This window comes from Pteronotus mesoamericanus, unplaced genomic scaffold, assembly GCF_021234165.1.
Source record: "Pteronotus mesoamericanus isolate MK-2021 breed Mesoamerican mustached bat unplaced genomic scaffold, CSHL_Meso_final contig_221, whole genome shotgun sequence".
Classification (NCBI taxonomy): domain Eukaryota; kingdom Metazoa; phylum Chordata; class Mammalia; order Chiroptera; family Mormoopidae; genus Pteronotus; species Pteronotus mesoamericanus.
The window spans coordinates 19,210,259-19,225,618 of NW_026555092.1; the positions used below are offsets into that span (position 1 = coordinate 19,210,259).

The 15,360-nt window shown below is 35.3% G+C and overlaps 1 protein-coding gene across 1 annotated transcript in view; it reads right to left on the reverse strand.

Annotated features, from left to right (window-relative positions):
- The window catches only part of ZSWIM5 (zinc finger SWIM-type containing 5), a 125,394-nt gene that overhangs the window by 75,059 nt on the left and 34,975 nt on the right, over positions 1 to 15,360 (reverse strand). The gene's annotated exons all lie outside the window — the stretch shown is intronic.

Below are 15,360 nucleotides of genomic sequence, written 5' to 3' on the forward strand. Positions count from 1 at the left end.
AACCCAAATGTAAAAGGCCAACATGTCAACTGCACCAAAAAGTAATGTAGTGGAAGTGCTCAAAGAAACCTGCAATGATGGGCTATGTCAAAGGAACACTGGAGTCAACTGAAAAAGTTCCCAATGGCCAAAGGTGGAAAAATATAATTTACAGATCTGCTCTTGTAAAATAAGTTCTTCTGAGAGAAGGTTAATAATACCAGAAGAAAATATAGGACATTAGAAAAAATTAACAGAGCCTAAGTGAAATGTGGAATGACTTCACCCATTAGAAAGGGCCCTGCGGGACACAACCAAGCAACCAACACAACACATTGTGGGAATCCCAAAAAGAGATAAGGGAGGAAAGGGCACAGAAAGAATATTTAAAGAAATACTGGCTGAAAACTTCCCAAATTTGATGAAATACATGAATATGAACATCCAAGAAGCTCAACAAATTCCAAATAAAATGAACTCAAAAAGATCCACACCAAGACACACGTAATCAAACTTTTAAGAGCCAAAGGTAAAAAATCTTGAAGCAGCAAGAGAAGTGATCTGCCACCTACAAGAGATCTTCAGTAAGATTATGAGCAGATTTCTCATCAGAAACTGAAGGCAGTGGGTCAATATATTCAAAATGCTTAGAAAAAAGCTGTCAATCAAGAATCCTATATCCAGTAGAACTGTCCTTCAATGGTGAGGGAGAAATCAAGATACTCCTACATAAACAAAACCTCAGAGTGTGTTACCACTAAACCTGCCCTGAAAGAAATGCGCAACAGAGTCCCACAGGGTGAAATGAAAGAATACTAGACAGTAACTCAAAGCCACATTAAAAAAAATAAAGATTTCAATAAAAGTAAAACATGGCAATTATAAAAGGTGGTATGATTGTAACAATGGTTTGCAATCCCAGTTTTTGTTTTATACATGATTTTAAAAACTAATATATATTTTTAAAATTATCAGTCTAAAAACCAGTAATATTTTAACTTTGATTTGTATCTCCATATGTTGCTTTCTACATAATTTAAGATACTAATGTATTTAAAAGAATTATTTATGTTTTGGTGAACTCAGTGTATAAAGATGTAGACAACATCAACACCAAAAGGGGTGGGGGACATAGCTGTAAATAGAAGAGTTTTTCTTTGACATGTAAATTAAGCTGGCATAAATTCAAATTAGTGTTATAACTTCAGGATGCTAACTGTAATCATTATAGTAACCACAAAGAAAAGTGTTTTTATACACAAAAAGGAAATGAGAAAGGAATTTAAACATTTCACTACCAAAAAAAAAATCAGTTAAACCAAGGAGAAAACAGTAAAGCACAAAATGAGAGGCAAAAGAGCTAAAAGACATAGAAAACAAATCAATAAATGACAGAAATAAGACACTCCCTATAGGCAATTAAGTGTAAATGGATTAAATTCTCCAATCAAAACACAGAGATTGGCAGAATGGATAAAAACCCATGATCCAAATATAGGCTGTTACAAAAGACTCACTTTAGATCCAAAGACACAAATAGATTAAAAGTGGAAAAAGATATCCTATGCAAATAGTAACCAAAAGAGAGCAGGGCTACACTAAAATCAGACAAAATAGACTTTAAATCAAACAAAGTTACAAGAGACTAATAAGGACATTAATATTAATAAGTTTCAATTCAACAGAAAGATATAACAATTACAAACATTTACGCACCTAAAACAAGCAAGATATATGGAGCAAACACTGACAGGATTGAAGGGAAAAACAGGCTATACTACAAGAATAATTGGGAGAGTTCAACATCCCACTCCAAATAATGGGTATACCAACAAGACAGAAGATAAGTAAGCACAGGACATAACAAATTAGACCCACTAGTTCTAACAGAAATATGTAGAACACTAGATCCAACAATAACAGCATACACATTCTTCTCAAGTGCACATAGGACATTTTCCAGGACAGACTATACTTTCAGTCATAAATTAAATCTCAATAGATTTAAAAGGTAAATATTATACAAAATATCTTTTCCAATCACAACAGGATGAAGGTAGAAATCAATAACAAACAACTAGAAAATTCAAGAACTTGCTGAAATGAAACAACACATTCTATTTTAAAAAGTATATTTTATTGATTATGCTATTACAGTTGTCCCAATTTTTCCCCCTTTGCCACCCTCTGCCCAGTACCCACTTTCCCTTCAGCAATTCCCCCCTTAGTTCATGTCCATGGGTTGTGCGTATAACCTTTTGGGCTTCTCCATTTCCTATACTATTCTTAACATCCCCCTGTCTATTTTGTACCTACCAACTATGCTTCTTAATTCCTGTACCTTTTCCCCCATTCTTTCCCTTCCCTCTCCCAGCTGATAATCCTCCAAATGATCTCCATGTTTGTGATTCAGTTCCTCTTCTAGTTATTTGTTTAGTTTGTTTTTGTTTTTTAGATTCATCTGTTGATAGTTGTGAGTTTGTCATTTTAATATTCATAATTTTGATCTTATTCCTTTTCACAATCAAGTCCCTTTAACATTTCATATAGTAAGAGCTTAGTAGTGATGATGAACTCCTTTATCTTTATCTTGTCTGGGAAGCACTTTATCTGCCCTTCCATTCTAAATGATAGTTTGGCTAGATAGAATAATCTTGGTTGTAGGTCCTTGCTTTTCATCATTTTGAATATTTCTTGCCAGTCCCTTCTGGCCTGCAAAGTTTCTTTTGAGAAATCAGCTGACAGTATTATGGGAACTCCTTTAGAGGTAACTCTCTGCTTTTCTCTTGCTGCTTTTAAGGTTTTCTCTTTATCTTTAACCTTTGGCATTTTACTTATGATGTGCCTTGGTGTGATCCTCTTTGAGTCAACTTGTTTGGGACTATCTGTGCTTCCTGGATTTGTATGTCTATTTCCACCACCAAATTAGGGAAGTTTTCTTTCATTATTTTTTCAAATAAATTTTCAATTTCTTGCTCTTCCTCTTCTCTTTCTGGCATCCCTATGATTTGAATGTTGGCACTTTTGGTGATGTCCCAGAGTCTTCTTACACTCTCCTTGTTTTTTTGAATTCTTGTTTCTTCATTCTGTCCTGGTTGAATGTTTATTTCTTCCTTATGTTCTAAATCATTTATTTGAATCCCAGCCTCTTTCCCTTCACTCTTGGTTCCATGTGGATTTTTCTTTATTTCACTTAGTGTAACCTTCATTTCTTCCCTTGTGTTTTTGCCATACTCAATGAGTTCTCTAATCGTCATGATCACCAGTGTTTTGAACTCTGCATCTGATAGACTGCCCATCTCTGTTTCATTTAGTACTTTTTCTGGGGTTTTGTTCTGTTCTTTCATTTGGGTCATAATTCTTTGTTTCCTTAATTTGGCAGCCTCCCTAAGTTTGTTTCTGTGGGTTAGGTAGAGCTGCTTTGACTCCCTGTCTTAGCTCTCCTATTAAGTTGTATGGGGTAGAGCCTTAGGTATTCACCAGGGTGGGGCAACCTGCTTCACCACTCTGTGGCTCTGTGTGTTGGAGAAGGGTTGGAAATGGGACAATGCTGCTGCCTGGCTTCTGGAGGCTTGCCTGGCACTTATCCCATTTCCAGTCACTTCACCCACTTCCCATATGTGACTGGCGCCCTTCTAGCTGTTGCCCTGATGGTAATTCCCAGAGTGAGTGGGTTTGCATATGTTCTAGGTCCATGAATGCCTTTTAAACAGACTCTTCTGAGAAACCAGCACTTTCTTCAGCCATCCCAACCCCCCTGGTTTTTATAGACAGAAGTTATGAGGCTTTGCTTTCTGGTGCTGGAACCCTGGGTGGTGTAATCTGGCCTGGGGTTGGTATTGTTCACTCCGAAGATATCCCTCCCAATTTTTATCCACCACAGCTGAATGTGGGACTGCCTGTTTCTCCACCACTGCCTCTCCAGGGCCACACCGCGTCCTCTCCATTCCATCTTCCCATCTCCACCTCTCCTACCCATCTGGATGAATATGACTTTTTAAAATCCTTGCTTGTTGGACTTCCATGCAGTTTGAATTTTTGGCAGTCCTGGGTGTTTTTTGTTTTGAGGTTAGTTGTGATTCTTGTTGTGGTTTTGTGAGGAGGCTAAGTGGTCTACCTACAGCTCCATCCAGATCAGAAGTTGAAACAACACACTTTTAAATAACCAGTAGAACAAGAAGAAGGCAAGGGGAATTAGAAAATACTTAGATGTCAAAGAAAATGAAAACACGAGATACCAAAATTTATGGGACACAGCAGAAGCAATGCTAAGAGGTAATTTATACCTATAAATGCTTACATAAAAAACAATAAAGATCTCAAATCAACAACCTAATTTTACAACTTAAGGAACTAAAAAAGGAGAACAAACTATATCTAAAGCAAGCAAAAGGAAGGAACTAATGAAGATTAGAACAGAAATAAACAAAATACAGAATAGAAAAATAGAGAAAAATCAATAAAACCAGAAAGATAATTCCTTAAAAAGATCAACAAAGATGACAAACTTTTAGTTAGATGGACTAAAAAAAAAAAAAAGACTGAAAATACTAAAATGAACAATAAAAGCAGGGACATTACTACTAATTCTACAAAAATAAAAAGGATTATAAGACAGTGTTATGAAATGAAGAAATTTCTAGAAACACAAAACTTACTAGATTAAATCATGAAGAAATAGAATATAGGAATAGACCTATAACTAATAAGGAAATTGAAACACTAGTCAAAACTCTTCTGACAAATGAAAGCCCCAGATCTGATGACTTCATTGGGGTATTTTAGAAAACATTTAAAGAACAATTACCACACTTTCTTAAACTTCAAAAAATTGACGAGGAGGGAATACTTCCTAATTCATTCTAGGAGGCCAGCAATACCAATATCAAAGCCAGGCAAAAACAGAGTAAGAAAAGAAAAATACAGACCAATAACCCATATGAACATTGATGAAAGCATCCTCAACATAACACAGCAAACCAAATTCATCAGCATATAAAAAAGATTATACACCATGACCAACTGGGATTTATTCCTGGAATGTAAACATGGTTCAACATACAAAAATCAATCAACATAATGGACCAAATTAACAGAATAAAGAGGAAAAAAACCATTGGATCATTTCACTGATGCAGAAAAAGCATTTACACAAAATTCAACACGCTTTCATAATAAAAAAAGAAAGAAAAAAATAAAAATAGAAGAAAAGCACCTCAACATTACAAGTCATATTATTATATACCAATATTTCTGATGAACACAGATGCAAAAATCCACAACAAAACATTAGCTAATGTAATTCAGTATGTTAAAAGGATCAGATACCATGATCAAAAATTCACCAAAGTGGGTATACGAGAAACATACCCCAACATAATAAAGGCCATGTATGACAAGCCCACAGTTAACATTATACTCTACAGAAAAACTGAATGTTTTTCTTCTAAGATCAGAAACAAGGCAAGTATGTCCAATCTCACAACTCTTATTCAACATAGTACTAGAAGCCGAAGCTAGAGCAATTAAGCAAGAAAAAGAAATAAAAGGTAATCGAATCAGAAAGGAAGATGTAAAATTGTCTGAATTTGTAGATGACATGGCATTAGATATAGAAAACCATGAAGACTCTACCAAACAACTGTTAAAACTAATATACCAATTCAGTAAAGTTGCAGGATACAAAACCGAAATATGTAAATCAGCTTTATTTCTATTCACTAATAAGAACTATCAGAAAAAGAAATTAATAAAACAATCCCACTTAGAATGGCATCAAAATGAAAAAAATCCTAGAAATAAATTCAACCAAAGAGGAGAAAAACCTGTAAAATAAACTATATGATACTGATAAAGAAATTGGAGATGACACATATAAAGAGAAAGCTATCCCATGCTCATAGACTAAGAAGAATTAATACTATTAAAATGTCCATACTATCCAAAGTAATTCACATGATCCCATAATTCAATATGACCCCTTTAAAACTTCCAATGGTATTTTTCACAGAACAATCCTAAAATTTATATGGAACTACAAAAGATCTTGAACAGCCAAAGCAATTTTGCGAGGGAAAAGAAAAAAGGAACAAAGCTGGAGGCATTAGAGTTCCTGATTACAAACTATAGAGGTGAGCAAAAAATAGGTTAAATTACCAGCTAGCATTACCTAAAAGATAAATCTTAGGTAAAGATATGAAATAATAACAATAATAATACAAATAATACGATAATTAATAGATAATAATACAAAAGTAAACTGTGTTTTGTGTACTTCCAACTTTAAAACCACTTTTGCCCACCCCTTTGTATATTACAAAGCTATATAGTAATCAAAACATTAGATAGTATTAAAAGAAAAAAAACCACATAGATCAATGGAACAGAACAGAGAGTCCAGAAATAAACACATCTATATATGGTCTATTAATTTTAAAAAAAGGAGCTAAGAATATATATACAATGGGGAAAGGACAGAAATAGTGCTGGGAAAACTGGACAGCCACAACCAAATCAATATAACCAGACCACTATCTTACACCATACACAAAAACTAACTCAAAATGGGTTGAAGACTTGAATGTGAGACCTGAAACCATAAACCTCCTAGAAGAAAACATAGGGGATAAACTCCTTGATATCAGTCTTATCAATATTTCTTTGGGTATGTCTACTCAGCAAGGGCAACAAAACCAAAAATAAATGTAACTTCACCAAACTGAAGAGTTGCCACACAATGAAGGAAATTATCAACAAAACAAAAAGACCACCTATCACTTGGGAAAAGATATTAGCAAATGATAAGGAGTGAATATCCAAAATATATAAGGAATTCATACAACTTGACATCAAAAAAACCAATCTGATTTAAAATGGGAAGAGGACCTAAGCAGACATTTCTCTCAAGAAGACAAGAGATATGGCCAGCATACATATGAGAAGGTGCTCAATATCACTAATCATCAGGAAAATGCAAATCAAAACCACAATGAAGAATCAAGATGGCAAAGGAGTGAGTGGAAGTCACACTAACCTCCCAGGACCAATCTGGAATTACAACTAAATTGGGGAGAGATCACCTGGAACAAACAACTGAACAATAATGAGAGAGGAATCTTGTAACCTCGGAGACTAAAGAATCGGCTTTAGCACAATCTAACTGGTAAGGAGTGCGGTAGAGACTTGAGAAAGAGGGTAGGGTGCCCATGGGCAGCAGCACCAGAAGGACATTGAAACGGCCAGGTGGATCCCTGTGAGAAGAGTGAGGTCTAAACCAAAAGCGAGGATCTCTAGCCCACAGCACCAGAGCCCAAAAAGTACACAGAAAACAGCCAGCTGTGAAAAGCGGCAGGGTTGCTCTCTGCCAGAGACAGGCGGCTGGAGATGCAAAGAACCATTTAAAGGGCCAATGCATAAATTTTTATTTGCAGCCACTTACCCTGGTCTCTGGCAAAGGCAGGGGCAGAGTGGGCTAGAAATGCCTGAGGAGACACTGGCGAAGGAGGCTTCAGGGAGAGAACTGACAGAGTAGCTGGCAGGATCTTGGTGCTGACTCATCCCCCATGTGGCAGCAGCCATCTTGCTCAGGCAGAGACCACTCCCCCTGAGCGACACAGCATCAGAGGACCCAATAGCCCCACCCCTCGTGAGATTCCACCCCACCCTGTGCTGTCTAAGCTGCTTGCAGAGTGGCAGCCACAGACAGTAGATCCCTGGCTAAAGGAGGTGCAGAGAGGTCTGGAGACACTTGAGGAGAGACTGGGGACAGAGGCTTTGGGGAGAGAATGGAGAGAGTAGACGGCAGGATCCCAGTGCGGACTCCTCCCCCACAAGGCAGCAGCGTGAGAGGACCCAACAACCCCGCCCCCAGGAGGGACTCCGCCCCACCCTGAGCTGTCTAAGGCAGCCTGCTGAGTGCAGAGTGAATAGATTAACAGCTGAAGGAGACAGCCACAAACAGTAGACTCCTGGAAGTCTCAAACAGACTGCCTAAGGTCTTACACGGAGGACAACTGACATCATCAGAGGCAGATCCAGAAGGTAAAAACAGTGGTCTCCAACCATAGAAGTTCACACCACAAAGTCAGGAAATCAAGACAGATCAACTTAAGAAGCAGAAGCAAAAGAGAAGAGTCTCACAAATAATGGGAAGACAAAGAAATATGCCCCACTCGAAGGGAAAGGAGGAATCCCCAGAAAGTGAACTAAATGAAATAGAGGCAAGTAAACTATCAGATACTGAGTTCCAAACAACACTTCTAAGGAAGCTCAATGAGATCAGTGAGCTCAGAGAGAATTACAAAAAACTAGAGCAAACTACGAGGAACTTACTGCAAACTACATCAGCATGAAAAAGGACATAGAAACCATCAATAAGAGATAAGAGGAAATGAAGAATACCATTTCTGAATTGAAGAACACAGTAGAAGGAATCGAAAGGAGGCTCGATGAAGCTGAGGACTGAATCAGAGAGCTGGAGGACAAGGTAGAAAAAAGCTCCCAGAAAGAGCAAGAAAATGGAAAAAAAAAAAAAAAGACTCAAAAAGAATGAAGAGGCATTTTAGGGAAACGCAGGACAACCTGAAATGTAATAATGTCCGTATAATAGGGATAGCAGAAGGAGAAGAGGATGAGGAAGGGATAGAGAACCTGTTTGAAAAAGTCATGATGGAAAACTTCCGTTAACTGGAGGAGAGAAAAAGTCACACAAGTCCCAGAAGCACAGAGAGTCCTATGGAAGAAGGAACCCAATGAGGCTCACTCCAAGACACATCATTATTAAAATGGCAAACATCAAAGACAGAGAATCCTAAAGGAAGCAAGGGAGAAAGGTAGTAACATGTTAAGTGAGCCGCAGTACGGCTAGCAGTTGACTTCTCAACAGAAACACTGCAAGCCAGAAGGAAGTGGCAAGAAATATTCCAAGTCATGAAAAGCAAAGGCCTGCAACCAAGAGTACTCTACCCAGCGAGGCCCTCAATTAAAATGGAAGGCGAAATAAGGAGTTTCCCAGACAAAAGAAGGGTAAAAGATTACATCTCCACCAAACCAGCATTGCAAAATATGCTAAAAGGACTGCTTTAAGGAGATGAAGAAAAAGAGTCTATGAATACCCAGTTCCTTTCAGTCACTAATACTTGATATTACCAATATTTTTAATATGTATTAATCTGATTGTGACAATCATGTGTTATTTTCATTGTTACTTGTTGAAACTAAACCTATTTTTGTATATTTCTTACCTATTTCTATTATTTTAAAAAAGTTTTAAATGACTTTTTGGTATTCTTTATCCATTTTTCGATTAAATGTTTGTAGAATTTCTTCCCTAAAAACAAAACAAAACAATTAACTCTTTTTTAGATGTGTTGCAAATACTTTCCTATTCTATTACTTGTCCTTTAACTTTTTTTATATGTATATTATATAGTCTTAAATATTTAATATAGTCATACTGTCAATATTTTATTTTATAGCTTCTGGATTTGAGTATTTTACTTCAGGGTAAGAAAAATATTAGTTTTTATTTTATCCTACAACTCCTTAGATTCTACATGTTGATTTTTAACTCACCTGAATATTTCTTGTATAATGTGTGAAATAGGGCTCTATTTGTTGAATAAGCCTTATTTTACCCATTGATTTGAAATATCTACTTAATCATATATTACACTGTTAGATATATATATATATGTTTGTCTCTAGAATGCTCATTATATTTCATTGATCTACTTGATTATTTCTGTGCTGGTGTCATGTTGTTTTAATTGCTGAGAATTTATAATGGTTTTAAATTTTTTAATATTTTATAATTAACTTTGACATTTAAAAAATAAATAAAATCAATCTGCATTAAAGAAAGAAAGAAAGAAGGAAGGAAGGAAGGAAAGAAAGAAAGAAAAGAAAGAAAGAGCGAAAGAAAAAGAAAGAAAGAAAGAAAGAAAGAAAGAAAGAAAGAAAGAAAGAAAGAAAGGAAAGAAAGGAAAGAAAGAAGGAAAGAAGGAAAAGAAAGAAAGAAAAAGAAAGAAAGAAAGAAAGAAAGAAAGAAAGAAAGAAAGAAGGAAAGAAAGAAAGAAAGAAAGAAAGAAAGAAAGAAAGAAAGAAAGAAAGAAAGAAAGAAAGAAAGAAAGAAAGAAAGAAAGAAAAGAAAAGAAAGATCCTACCTTTTGCAACAACATGGATGGAACTGGAGAATATTAAGCTAAGTGAAATAAGCCAGTTGTTGAAAGACTAATACCATATGATCTCACTTCTAAGTGGAATCTATTCAACAAAATAAACTAATGAACAAAATAAATCACAGGCATGGAAACATGGAGCAGACTGAAAGTGACTAGAAGGGATGGGGAAGGAGGACAATGGTGGGAAGAAGGGGAAGGGACTAGACAAAGAACATATATGAATGACCCATGGACATGGACAACAGAGTGGGAATTGACTGTGGGAGCAGGGAGGGTGGAATTGGGAGAGGGGTAAAGGGGAAAATTGAGAAAACTGTAATAGAATAAACAGGATTTATAAATTTTTTAAAAATTTGAATATTAAATAAATAAAATAGGAATAAAAAACACAATGAGGTACCATCTTGCACCTGTCAGAATGCTTATTATGAAAAAGTCAATAAATAACAATTGCTGGCGAGGATGTGGAGAAAAGGGAACCATCATGCACTGTTGGTGGGATTGTGCAGTGGTGCAACTGCTATGGAAAATAGTGTGAGAATTTCTCAAAAATTAAAACTAGAGCTACCATAAACCCAACAATTCCACACCTGGGTATTTATCTGAAGATAATAAAAACACTAATTCAAAAAGATATATACACCCCTATGTTCAATGCAGCATTATTTACAATAGCCAAGATATGGAAGCAACTTTGGTGTTCACTGTGGTATATATATGCACAATGGAACATTACTCAGCAATAAAAAAGAATAAAACCTTGATTGTAATAACATGGATTGGCCTAGAGGATATGTGCCACGAAATAACTTAAAAAGACAAATACCATATACTTTCTGTCAGGTGGAATCTTAAAAAAAACAAAAACAAAGGAACCAATAAAACAAAAACAGACTCTTAAAGAATAAACTGATAGTTGCAAAGGGTAGGTGGGTAGGGGATGGATGAAAAAGGTGAAGAGGAATAAGGGGTACACACTTCCAGGTATAAAATAAATAATCCGCCCTGGTTGGTGTTGCTCAGTGGATTGAGTGCCGGCCTGTGAACTGAAAGGTTGCCAGTTTGATTCCCAGTCAAGGTACATGATAGGGTTGCGTGCCAGGTGCCCAGCTGGGGATGTGTGAGAGGCAATAGATCCACGTTTCTCTCGCACATTAATGTTTCTCTTCCTCTCCTTCTCCCTCCCTTTCCCTCTCTCAATAAATTAATAAAATCTTTTTAAAAAAATAAATAACCCACAGGAATGTAGTATACAGCACAGCGTATACAGTCAATAATAATTCTGCACAATGACAGATAACCACTAGGCTTTGTGGTGATCACATCATAAGGCATATAAATGTTGAAATCACTACATTGTATATCTGAAACCAATATAATATTGTATGCCAATTATGCTTTAATAAAACAAATAATTAAAATAAAAGTAGGAAAGTAATTTTTAAAAACCTCTAAGTTTTAAAAATCAGAAATCCTAATTCAAACATGGCTAAACTTCTATGTAGACACCAGTTTGCATGAAATGTTGTATTAATTCAAGAAACAATTTTCCTATATAAACCCACATTAAATTACTGCAAAATGAAAAAAGGAAAAAGAAAAAGATATATACATATGTTTCAACTTGTCAGTTTCACTGGTAAATGTACAATTACCATTACAGGAAAGGTTTCTTCTTTGCAGAACTCTACTGTGCATTCAAAAACAGTTCTAAGAAAGGCCTGTAATCTGTTCCATTGTTAGTCAAGTGGTTTATACATGCAGAAAAAAAAGAAAAGAATATCAGACGTATATAATATGGAAATAGAAATATGGGGCCAGAAGAAATCACCTGAACAATTCTTATTTTTCTCCTTTCCAAAAATTCCTTATTACCCCTTTCTCATTCCTCCCTCCCAAAAGCAAAAAGCAGCTAGGATACTAGCCAAATCCCACAAAAACCCTTAGGCCTCTCTCAAGCATGCAAATGCAATTTTCTACCCAGACAACACACTCCCTTTTTAATGAACTCCAAAAACAATCTGTGAATGCCCACAGAAGAGAAAAGAGGAAAATTACAATGAAAGAAAATACAAACAGAGAGATGTCGGGGAGGATAAAGATGGATATGGCAAGTCCACATTTTAAACAGACATAAAAGATAATTAAGATGAAGGGACTGTAATCAAATAAAATGGTCTGCAGGCTGTCATTTCATACAAATGAGGGAAACCTAAGTCAGAGAAATATATGAATATTCACTTGAATCAAAATCACTCATTATAGGAGTGATCCTTCAAGTAAAAGGATCCCTGTTAAGACCCAATGTAGCTGTCATTCTTTGTTCCATTTTGTAATTTAAAAACAAACAAAAAAAGTGTATAGACAAGAGAAAAAAATTTTACATATGCACTCACCTCTTAAACAGTCAAGAGTAAGAGCAAGTTTCTTTATGGTTTAACCAAATATTGTGCCAAAATTAGATATTCAAAGAATGTAAATAAATGACAAGAGACACTTTAGTCAGTCACATGATTCGTGATCCCTCCAGATGCACATTATGATTCAGATTTGAACACTAAACAGAGTAAGACACAGGGTAGACAGAGACTTGAAGAAAAACACAATGCAGGAAGGTCATCAAAATGAAAACTGTCTTCTTGCCTCACAATTTAAAGAGAAGTTTTATTGAAAAAAAAAAAGCTTTAAGCCAATTTAGGCTGAAATAATTACAACATTTCACAATCTAACCTCTTAACGATGAATAGAATTCTTCTCCCTGCCGAAGGATCAAATTGGTTGGGCTCTACACTTGTCTGGCACCATGCTGTGGGCTATTTCCTTTAAAATATAACCAATCAAAGTTGTATTCAGGCTTTTGTGAGATCCAAAGCTTTGCTAACTGCTTATCCTAGAGCATCATTAAGTTTCTCTAAAAGGAACAGACAAAGCTACATACAGCGATAGCCTCCCTTGGATACAGCTTATGTTCAGTGGCCCTTCGTTGCTCAAAGGTAAGATAGTGAACCCATTTATAATACACCAAATAGACCTTTTTAAAATAGTATTTATAGTACTTGTCCTCTAATATTTATACTAATTTTTTCTCCCTTCAATTTGTATCAACTCCCCACAAGATCACAGATGCTAAGACAGTGACAAAGGAAAACAAACTCTTCAAAATATGTAATCGTTACAATCACAAAAATCTGTAAGTACTAACTGAAAACTAATAGTATTTTATCAGGCTTAATGATAAATGTCATTAACCGAATACACAATTTAGTATGAATCTTTGTGGAGTGACTCTGCTCTATAAGGCATACATAAACATTATACCAGTGTTAAATTTATGATCTATGGGTGAAAGTAATTTTACATATTGGCACACATGTTACATATCTATATAAATAAGAGACTGAGCATATAGCCTTTTAAAACCTCCCTAACAAAATGCATTAAGGTAACCAAGTTAAATCAAGGATTTAAGAAGAAAAGAACATACATACCCATATATATGAGTTAAGTCTTGTTTTCAGTTATTTATAACAGGCGTATCACCCAAGATACCCACATGGAAGTACAGAACACAAACAGAGCTAAATATTTTATATTGAAAAAATCACATGTATCTTTATAATAAATCTATTTCAAGTTTATCACATTTTTCCAAAACAGTATTTTGTTCCTTTTCCCTATACATCATGTTGAAACACAAATTAATGCTATAGTAACTTTTAGACTACCAAAGAAAAGCTGCAATACAGAAGACATACAAATGGCCAACAAGTTAATGAAAAAATGTTTAATATTGATCATTAGGAAAGTATAAATCAAAACCACAGTGAGATACCACTTCACATCCTCTATGATGGTTATAATCAAACAAGGGAAATTAACAAGTGTTGAGAAGGATATGAAGATAATAGAAACCCTTGTACACTGCTGGTGGAAACGTGGAAATAAAAAATAGCACAGCCGCTGTAAAAAAACAACGTGGCAATTTCTTAAAAAGTTGAACACAGAATTACTATATGACCCACTAATTCCACTACTAGGTATATATCAAAGAAAAATGAAAACATATGTCCACCCAGACTCTTGTACACAAATGTTTATAGCAGCATTATTCCTAACAGCCAAAAGATGGAAACAACCCAAAGTCCATCAACTGACGAACAGATAAATTGTGGTACACCCATATAATGAAATACATATTATTCAGCCACAAAAAGGTACAATGCTAGAACCTGAATAAACCATGAAAACATTAAGAGAAAGAAGCAGGTCACAAAGGTCACGTATCATATGATTCTATTTATATGAAATATTCAGAATAAGCAAATCTATAGACAGAACGCATATTGGAGGTTTCTAGCAGTTTAAGACAACTTAATAGGTACAGGGTACTCTGAGATAATGAAAAAGTTTTGAAGCAAGAGAAAGGTGGTGGTCGCACAACATTGTGAATGCATCAAATGCCACTACTGTACACTATAAAATGGTTAATTGTGTACTGTGAATTTCACCTCAGTAAAAAGAAAAAAACTTCTATATTTTTAAAAGTTAGGATTTAAAATCGTATATAAATGTTATATGTTGTATGTTGTGAGGAAAAAGAAAGTATAAAGTAAAATAATAATGTCTATGGTAAAGATAATAGTAAAATTCAAAGAATACTATTTAAAACTGACAAACCACAAAGTAAAAGGTTAAGTTTTTAAAAAAAGATTGTGGGCATGATAAAAGGTGTAAACATAAAGATAAGCACTAGAACCACAAGCAGACCATTCCATATGCCAAAAGAAACCTTAAAAGAATAACAAAGGTATAGAAAAGAACTCACCAAAATATAATAGGGCAGTAATCAAAACATAAAATAATATTACAATAGCATTGAGCCCTGGCTGGTGTGACTCAGTGGATTGAGTGTCAGCCTCCAAACCAAAGGGTTACTGGTTTGATTCCTAGTCAGGGCACATGTCTGGGTTGCAGGACAGGTACCCACTGTGGGGGGGTGTGAGAGGCAACCACACATTGATCCTTTTCTCCCTTTTTCTCCCCACCTTTTCCTCTCTCTAAAAATGAATAAATAAAATCTTAAAAAAAAAAATACAATAGCATTGAAACCAAACATGTTCAGGCACATCAATGAATGGAAATGGCCTTAATTCACTTATTGAAAGAGATTTTCAATTGGCTCATAGAAAATCTAAACCTA